The sequence below is a fragment of the Leopardus geoffroyi genome, chromosome A3 (assembly GCF_018350155.1).
Source record: "Leopardus geoffroyi isolate Oge1 chromosome A3, O.geoffroyi_Oge1_pat1.0, whole genome shotgun sequence".
NCBI classification, from domain to species: Eukaryota; Metazoa; Chordata; class Mammalia; order Carnivora; family Felidae; genus Leopardus; species Leopardus geoffroyi.
Genome location: NC_059336.1, coordinates 125,864,182 through 125,874,656, shown reverse-complemented (window position 1 = coordinate 125,874,656; position 10,475 = coordinate 125,864,182). Strand labels below are relative to the sequence as shown.

Genomic DNA, 10,475 nt, shown 5'->3' with positions numbered 1-10,475 from the left:
TTCTACAAATAAACATAACATTTTACAGTAAATATATATTAAATAATATATCATATAAAATCTCATATATGTGTATATATCAGCTTCAAATGTGTTCATTTTCATTAGTTTTCCTTTACTAAGCATTCTATATAGATTCACTCAGAGAACTGCCAGTTGTAAGTTGATCCTTACACACATATACTCAGCTACATGTGTTTGTTTCAAAAATGCATGCTTCATGGCTCATAATTGCTAGAACTCATTTTAGGTATAATTTGTGCCCATATACTCTGTGATACTAGGTATTCTTGTGTTTAAATAGTATTTTTGAAATAAACAATGATGACATTATGATTTTTGAAGTCAAAGAAACAGAATTAGAGTGATTTCTGTGACTGCTTGAATTTTTTATTTCTTTTTAAAATATAAGAAATATAAATATTTAAATTTTTCTTTTTTTTTAACTTTTCATTTTTTTATTTTGAGAGTGCATGAGTATGAGCGGGTTAAGGACAGAGGGAGAGAGAGAGAGAGAGAGAGAGAGAATCCCAAGCAGGCTTTGCACTGTCGGCACAGAGCCCAACACAGGGCTTGATCCCACGAACCATGAGATCATGACCTGAGCCAAAATCAAGAGTCTGACACTTAACCAACTGAGCTACCCAGGCGCCCCTAAATTTTGCTTTTTAGTTACTGGACAATTACTTAAGTAAAATGTTCTTATATCAGACTGTAACAAAGAATCAAAGTTCAAATGGCTAGGTAAATTTAATAGCCATTAAATAAACAGTTGTGCATGTTTTTTTTCTTTTTTTGAACTATACCATTAGTTTTATTTTTATGAATTATTATATATGTGAATGAAATATGTTTGTCACTATCTTTTGGTCCTTATTTTTTTTTTTTTTACTGTAAATGAAACTAATTTTCTCATGTAAACAAAATGGGTGTAAAAATATGATCTTCTGGAGGCACCTGGGTGGCTCAGTCAGTTGAGCGTCCAACTTCAGCTCAGGTCACGATCTTGTTGTTCACGAGTTCAAGCACCACGTTGGGCTCTGTGCTGACAGCTCAGAGCCTGGAGCCTATTTCAGATTCTGTGTCTTCCTCTCTCTCTCTGTCCCTCCCCTGCTCACGCTCTATCTCTCTCTCTCTCTCTCTCAAAAAATAAATAAACATTAAAAAAGAAAAAAAATGATTTTCTGTCTGTCTCAAATACACTAGGTATACCAGTGACCACAGTATTATTAACAAAAACAAGTATTTACTAAGCAGCTACTATGTGTCAGGTACTGTTCTAGGGCTACACATAAAGCAGTGAACAAAACAGGGGTTTGCTGAGCTTATATTCTATCAGAGAAAAAATAAACAATAAATAAAATAGCCAAAAATTGTATAATAATGTATGGAAATGATAAGTGCTTTGGAAAACAAGTAAGGCAGGGGAAGTTTGTCAATATCTGCTTTGGGAGATGCTATATTTTTAAACAGGATGGTCAGAGTAACTTCAATGAGAAGCTGTCATTTGCACAAAGACTTGAAAGAGATAACAGTGAGACACATTCTTATCCTCAGGGACTTCATGGGTCAGTGTCTTGGATGTCATCTCATTTGCCAACCTCACCATTGTTTACTATAGAGACAAATTAATTCTGGTCCTTGGATATGGCTTAATTGAACAAAACATAGACCTGTTTAATATAATTTCACTACTTTTTAACTGGAAAATAAGAATGTTTATATTTGAGAAAGTTACAATAATCTGGATCTGTTGTGGTAAATAACAATAAATATTTTATTAGAAAAATATTTAGTGAATACCTACTCTCTACAGCACATTTTGGTAAGCATTGCTTGCATCTAACATGAACAAAATTCAGTCCCTGTTTTCAAATAGTCACACAAAAGGATAAACTCTAACGAAGGTGCTGGGGAAGTAGTGCCATATACCATATAAAAAGTGTTCAAGTACTGTGAGTAGTTGGGGGAAGGCAAGGTTAAGCCTGCCAGCGTGGCATCAGAGAAAGCAATGGTATTTAGACAGACTTGGAAACACATGTAGAATTGGGATAAGCAGAGATAAGTGCTGTGGAGCCCATTTGAGCTAAGGCACAGAGGTCAGAATCTGTAAGACGTTGGGATAATCATCTGTGGGTTTCCATCTGAGATTGAGACACTCAAGTAAGCAAGAAGATTTGAGAGAAGCAAGGACTCTTGCCAGACAGAATGCTGGGGTTAGGACTGGAAAAGGTGGATTAAATCAAAGGAGTGGGGGGGAGGGAGTTGATTACATGGTTTATTACACATAGACATACTTTTGCCTAATGATGAAGCCAGAGCATGGCCATGCTCAAGACTGGCTGAAATAGGCCATGCTTAAGGGCCAGAAGATTTAAGGAGACTGAGAACCAATGGGTGGGAGGAGTGAACCATCAATGTGAGGTCTGATTTAGTGAAGAGGATAGACAGTAGGGGAAGACTGTTCCTGACACTGATGTGGGTGAGAACATTGCAAACATGTACCAATCTTAGTATTAGAGAGTGGTGAGAGTGGGGAAATATTTAACTAATGGCTCCTTATAGTGTAGACTACAGCCCAGCTTCCGTCTCCATTTTTAGTAGGCTATATACTTCTATCGTGTTGACTGGGGTGGGGAGGGAGTTGGGTGAATGGTGACAAATGGGGCAGCATACACTGTTCATGGTGTCAGATTTAGTAAATGTAATATTCAGTTGGGCAGCACCAGCAGTTAAGTGCCAATTGACTAAGTGCAAAAACTACCAAGATGTTGTGTGTGTCTCCTTTATGTACGTATGGTTCAAAGTCAAATGACAAAGGATGTGTTTTATAAAACCAAAATAGAAAACTAGACATTCACAATAAATATGACCCTCTAGGGAAACCCCAGGGGACCTCCAAACAGGGCAGTGTTTACATAAGAGACCATAGAGGCCCTGCCCTACATCTTCTGGAAGGAAGATGTGTAAGAAGGAACTATTTCTGAGCACTCGAACACATTCCCTTGACAACACATGCTAAAAGCTTTCCCCAAACACATTGTTCTTCTTCCAGGGCCATTTAAATTTTGTAATTCTCTTGTCCAGCTGAATAATATCATTTAAGGAAGAAAAAGCAGGGACTTTTGAGCTAAGAACAGATGTACCAACAACCAGACTCTAAGCCAACCCTTTGTAAATTGGTAAGGAAGAACCATCTTATTTGCAAAAAGACCATGTATTGAGAAGTGAATAATCTGGTGAAGCATTCATTTTACTTAATGTTTGGATGCCTCATTATTACTTCTAGGCTCTCTCAAAATAGTTTTTAAAAACAACCACAACCAAGTTAGAAGAAGGTGTCATATTATGAAAAAAAAAATAAAACCACACAGCAGTGACATTGAAAACTAAAACACCAGTTGGCATGTTCAGAGACCTCAGAGTATGTAGTTGAAGGAGAATCCTCTTTGGTGCCAGCTCTTTATCACACACACACACACACACACACACACACACACACACCTGTTTCCCCCTCCTTCCTCCTTCATAAAACATGTACTATAAGTGAACTGTCCTCAGTAGAAGCAGAAATGACTTTTGGAATCTAATAGGGAGTCTCAAAACCTTCTCAATGATTTTTGTCTTTGATGTTGGGATTAACACTCCAAATATTAAAAGTGTAACATTTTCCCTAATGCTGGTTCAGAATAGGAGCGAGCTCCCTAGGGAAGTCCTAAAGATCCATTTTTGGAAGAGAATGTCTGTGTTTATATTTCCAGTGTATAAAACATGTACCAATCACTTGGCCTCAGAACATGTTTACAGAGGAGAAAAACACCCACAAAACAAATAAACTGCTGCTTGCACAGTCTGAGCTGACAATCCTTGGCTCTCCTCCTTCAGGGCACTATTTTTCCCTGCCTGATGGATTCACTGTCCTGGTCAAGGACTTTCTGTGGAACATCCATTCTTATAACCAAACTTTGGTTCAGATTCCCTCCTGTCTGATATGCTGACACCCAGTTGAAATTATGCAAAAAACTGTTCTTACTGATTAGGGCTCCTGACTAATTAACCGACCACAAGTACTTCACCTTGGGGCGGCATCTCACATCCCAGGCAGTATGGACTATTTCCTGAGTCTGTCCTCCAGGGAGAGGTGGAAACACTGGTATCATGATCCCAGTTCTTGACCTGGGCTGCTGTTCAAGTTAGCAGAGACTTGAATTAGCAATTCCTATTCTGATGCAGTTTCTCCAGAGGAACATGGCCTTTGGAAACCAATTTACCTATTTTGTCAATAAACTCCAGTCCTACTTTTTGGGTGCTGAGGAACAGATCATTGAGGGGTGCATTAGCTGGTCCCTTCAGCAGCTAGTTTGTTCATGAAAAACAAAAGAAAACTGAAGTCATGCGTATCGGCATGAAATCTGGTAAGAAAGAGATCAGGAGCCAGAGGACTAAAGGTGTGAATGTGAGGAAGCCAGGTTTGCAGGAAGAGTGTGAGGATGAGTAGCAGAGGGGTCTGAGTCATAAACAGGGAAAAATGAGGAAGCCTGTTCCCTGGGTCACTCCTATGTCTCTAATGCAGCTCTGAACTTTTCATTAACTAAAGCTAGGTTTTGGAGCTCCTAAAATGCAGCAATCAGCAAGTCCCCAAATAATTAGCAAGAAGTTATGCTTTGTGAAAACCTGTCACCTCCATGCTTTGTTTGGAAAACGTCATGTGTGGACTCTACCAGCTAAGTAGTTTCGTGTGAATTCGTATTTCTGCAGCATTTAAGATCATATCTCTTCTCTAGTCGTTGTTGGACATGTCATTAATTTTGAATAATGGCTGTTTAGGACCATTCAAAATCAAGCACATTGACTCATATAGTGGGGACTCCAGAAGTATTTGTTGAATGAATTCATCAATTAAAATACCTTCTGATGCTAGAGAGGAGTCCTGTGTAAATGGTGGGGGCACTCACCAATGTCTTCATGTATTTTCTTCCTATTTTCTATAGAAATATGTAGGTGTACGTGTATATCCTGAGTGTTGGTTTGGCCTATTACGCTCAGGTGTTTGTGAATTTACCATTCATTGCCAACTTGGACTTGCATTCCACGTGGTCCTGCTCAACTGATAAGTTACCCGCAAGAAGTCGTTCCCTAAGGCTCTTTCTTTCCATTTCCATGGGTTCCATTGGAATGTCATCATTCTAAATCAGATAGAAAGGCTTTTAAATCCTAGTCTTCTCCAAAATTCTTCTCCCATTAGAATTTAAGTCCCATGAAGACAAGAGTGATATCTGTCATTTCTATTACTCTACCCTAAACTTAACCTAGTGCTTTACATTTGATAGGTGCTTAATAATTTTTATAATTTAACAGCAGTTAATATATAAATAGTTAATATTATTTGTTGAATGAATAAAGGAATAAATTAATCAATGCCCTTGTCAAACACATCTCAGTTGAACCTTTAAAACTACTTCCCTACACACTAAGGAATTGACATCCTAGATCTTATGTTCATTCCCTTGCTATATTTTTATTGCGTCTCGATATATTTTTTAAACGTCCTTTAAAGACGTCCTAAAAAATATATTAAAGATGTCATTTGCTTTTATTTAATTTTATATTATTAAGGGGAATCCCTACTGTCATATATTGTTGTAGTTCACCTTTTTGGACTACTGTATAAAAGGGCTTTGCCCATACTTTGTCCATTTTTCTGTTGATAGGTATCCAGGATTTTGCTGTTAAAAATAAGGCTGCTGTCATGGCACTTAAGTGGCTCAGTTGGAAGAGCATGAGACTTTTGATCTCAGGGTCATGAGTTCAAGCCCCACGTTGGGTGTAAAGATCGCTTAACCAAATAAACTTAAAAAAAAAGATTGTTTTGAACATTCAATATACGCTTCCTCTTGTACATGTGCAAGAGTGTCGTTAGTGCATATCTGAGACTGAATTTATAGTGCCATAGGATATATGAAGAAGGTAATGCAAAACCATTTTCCAAAGTGGCTGCACCAGTTTATAATCTCATCAGCAAAGTTAAAGAAATTCTATTGATTCATCCTTTCAAACACCTGGAAATGTCACATATGTTTTTAAATGTATCCATTGTAAGAAGTATCTGGCTGCTATATGATACCTCATGGGATCTCGATTAGCATTCCCTTGATCACTAATGATATTGATCACTTCTTCATATGTTTACTGGTCAGGGAATCCATTTCTGTGTTAACATTTCCTGTCAGAATTTCCATGATGTGCAGGGTTGTGGTTCTTTTTTGCTGCTTCTTTTTCAAAAGTTGTCCCATCCCAATTAGTCACTTGTGAGCCAGAGATCATGAAAAGACTCTTTAGTTCCTGTATCATATGTAACAGTCCCTCAGGCCCTGTCACTCTCAGCTTGATATTCTAAGGCTGACGAACAAGCATGTGGTGACTTAACATGTTTCATCTGTAAAATGGGCAGGATTACAAAGCAAGCATGGTCTGTATCGAATGGCATTTCTGTAAGCACTTTGCCTATTTGTAGTTTGCTCTTCCCTCAATGCTAGGCTCTTAGGTTATGTTTCTCTCATCCCTAAGTCTGTCTCTAACTTGGTCTGTATCAAATTCCTTCCGGCTCATTATTTCAAGTTTTGACTGTTAGAAAATAATTAATAATATTATGATAGCTATAATAGTAATACTTCCTAAAAATTACTGGGTATTTAATATGTGCCAAAGATTGTGCTAAGCATGTTGTAGATGTTACTTCATTTAATCCTTATAACCACTCTACACAGTGGATACTGTTACTATTCTTATTTATGTCTATCCTATAGAACAGTGATCAGCAAACTTTATCTGTAAAGGGGCAAATTGTAAGTATTGTAGGCCTTAAGGTTATTGGTCTATACCGTTACTCAATGCTGCCACCGTGGTGTGAAAGCAGACACATATAGTATGAAAATGAATGTTACACTAAAGCTATTCACAAAACCAGGCCATGGCACAGATTTGGCTTGTGGGCCCTAGCTTGTCTACCTCACCTAGAATGCTGTTGTGTATGCAAGAGTGAGAGCCACATCTCAAAATTGCCATCAGAGCTGGAAGCTTACCTCAGGAACTGACATGATTTTGTAGAACCTTTTGCTTCAATAAATACTCTTCCTTCAAATTTAGTGAATATTTGTTAAGTACTCAGGGTGTGCTAAGCATTAAGCCAGGTGTCATAGACACAGAAATCAATTAAGTCATATCCGCTGCCTTCTATGTTCAAAGGCTAGTGACAGGAAGATCAGGTAGACAAACATGGAACCCAGCAAGTCCCAAATAGAAGTGCATAACCAGTGCCATGAGACACAGAATGGTGACTCCATCCGACCACGGCCATCATATGTCATCTACTATGTCCCACATGCTGTGATAACCCCTGGAAATCAAAGTGCAGTACAGAAGACAGACACAGCTTCTACTCTCATGTACTGACAGTCTAGTGACAAAACTCTGTTTAAGCAAATAATTTAATAAATATTTACAAGTGTGCAAAATGCTAAGAAGTACTAAGTACTAGGAGAGCATATGAATATGTGCAATCTGGGAACAGGGAATTTGTCTTGTATGACTGGATTATGAGGTGGTGGGACATGAATGGAAAGGTGAATTGGGGCCAGACCAAAAGAGTTTGAACACCAAGTTAAGGAATATGGACTTCATTCTGGAGCCACCTGGTAGGCATCAAAGGTTATTGAACAGGTGAATGACAAGATTAGTCCTTTTGAAAGAACACTCTGGCAACCATATGTAATGTGCAAGTAGAGAGAGCCAAGGCCAACAGTCTCAGCCTCATCATAGCCTTAGGGGGAAACCATTATTAATGAATGGATAAATGTGGCAGGAAAGAAGACACTGGCAGCAGTAAGGCCATTTAATAAACTCAAAGTGAGAAGTGAATACTCTCTGTACAGGTTTTAAATATTTTTAATTAATAGCATATTAATTTTCTGTGTAATTTTTGATATGGCAGCACATTGTTAGTTATCTGTAAATATTATCATTAGCCAAAATACACTGGGATAAACCTTTAATCTTTCAAATATTAAACACAATACCTGCTATTTATTCACCAGTTATTTTTCTGAGAATCTACTTTCTGTAAGTATCATCCGAGGGCCAAATGATCATAAGTCAATGTGAGAATGGATTGCAAGGAAGTGGCATCCACATGTGTGAGATTTCTCCTATGATACGCCAATTTGTGGCTCTGGGCCAAGTGCTTTAGAAAAAAGATGCCAGTCATGTATTTCCCCTGCTCTGTAAGAATGTATAATCCAAGAGATTCCTAATGGCAGTTTTCTCATTCAGTGGCTTCACCGTAGATTGGATCATCCAGACTCCCCTGGCAGCGACACTGGACTCTTCTTTTTCTACCCATAGTTATCGAGTCCAGTTAAGGCTCTGTTCAACTGTATCTCAGCTTTCATCTTTCCCTTCCTCTGTCATGACTACAGTCCCAAAGGATTAATAAGTTTTGCATGTCAGAAAAAAAGAGATGGTGAGAGATATGATAGTCTTGACAAGGGCAGTGGCTTCCGGATGCAAGGTCTTGGCCCAAGCAACACCAAAGCTGTCATCTGCCTGGTGGCACCAAAGCTTCATTGCTGATCTGTAGCAAAGCAGGAATCCCCTCTGGGAGTCAAAATATTTCACGGGTGGAAAAGCAGATGCAAGAGCTGTGAACAACAGAAAGTCTCGCCGGGCCACATCCAGGAAAGAGATGGTGACTGTGAGTGAGGAGAGGGTTACAGGTCTCCTGGGGCTCTCTCCATGCACACACATACATGAACTGGGTATCCACAGAAACACCTTCCTAACTGAAGGGCACCTGATCACTTCTGCAGCAGACGCTGGTTTTAATATCTGTGTCCTAATTTATTTGACATCTGCAGAACATCCAAAGAAAATATTCAAGTACGGGATGGGCAATCCGGCTGCTTTCTGAGTTCATCAAATATCTCACACTCCTTTTTCAAATGTTTTCAGTTTTGCAAAACTCAAAATGCATTTTGCCAAACATGTTCTCTGTTAATGTTTATTTAGAAGGGAATTTAATCCGTATGCTGCTGATGCATTTACACTTAACTCATCAAAATGTTTTACTAGAGTCATTTGATGTCCAAGAAACCTTTTGAGTCTTTTTTATAAGCCTCTTCAAGCCCATTTCGCTTCGAAACAGGAAGTCGCCTGTTACTAACCATAAACGAATACAATCCCTGGAGGATTTGGTTTCACTTAAGACGCTGAGAGACCACAAGTTCTCAGCCTCCCCCGAACTCTACAGAAAAGATTTTCTCCCAAACTTACTGAGAATGTGCCATGCACAGATGAGGTGCTGTTATTATTTTCCAAAACAAAATCCTTTATGAAGAGGCATCTTTCATGCAGCTCCTGGGAAAGACAGTTAGCAAAGCAGAGCGCTAAATCATTGGCTTTGCAGGCTGCACCTGGTAAATGTAACTGTCTCCTGTGATCCACTTACCATTCAGAGCTCATTTGCTAGTATTAATAGAACAAATAAAATGGAACGGGAGATAAAGATGCCGGGATAGTGATTTCTTGCTTCAGGAAGACCTTCCTGGGTTACAGACCAATACAATGTTCCCAACGATGAGCCAGGGAACCGAAGCTGATATAAACACAGAATCCAAGCCACAGAACATGACTTGTTTAAGGCTTAATTCTGTGAAGTAAGGCAGGAAACAAGATTTATCCTTCTGGGAAACTTTTGGCATTTGCCTCTAGCTGGGTCTGATTACTCTCTGCCGTCCTCACCATCCATTACAGCTATCTGAAGGAAATCAATTTTTTGCCCAAACTAAGGCAAAAGAGAAATGTCTCCATCAGAGTCCCATGGAAATCCTTCTGTTTGACGTGGCATTAAACAACCAAGAGTGAGTGACCCTGTTGCTGAGAGGATCGCCGTTGCTATCTTAGGCCATTTGGCTGTGAAGGGGGGTGAAATTAGTTGGGTGAACGCCATTCTACAAACATAATAAAAGTAAATTACTACACTTAATAATTGAATCTTAAACTTGTCACTATGGCGAACTCTAAATGATTCCAAGAGCCTTCACTGGGACTTGGCAAGAGTGGTGGGTGCTGGAGGTCAGTTTTCATGCATGAAATCCAGCTTAGGTTATAACTGCACGGGCTACAGAGTAAATGTTCAAAGGATGAATGGGCCATTGAGAAGTAAATCAGACTCCTTGAGACTCTGAAATGAGTCCTGGAAGGTTTCAAGCCATCAGTTTGGTAGTCTACCAATAGAATTGGCTGTTAATACAAGAAAATTTGAGGTTGTTAATACTAGGCTTTTTTTTTAAACCCGTGTGTGTGTGTGTGTGTGTGTGTGTGTGTGCACCACACACGCATGCACATGTCTGTTTATGTATCTACAAGAGTTTGGTTTTTTAATGTGTCTTTATTCCATGTTACCTTAATTGTTTTAGGTG

The 10,475-nt window shown here is 38.9% G+C and overlaps 1 non-coding gene across 1 annotated transcript; it reads left to right on the top strand.

Annotated features, from left to right (window-relative positions):
* Window positions 1-5,754: 5,754 nt before the first annotated feature.
* TRNAK-UUU lies at window positions 5,755-5,827 on the top strand. The gene has a single exon. It is a non-coding gene; the product is annotated as a tRNA-Lys (tRNA).
* The last annotated feature ends 4,648 nt before the right edge of the window (window positions 5,828-10,475 follow it).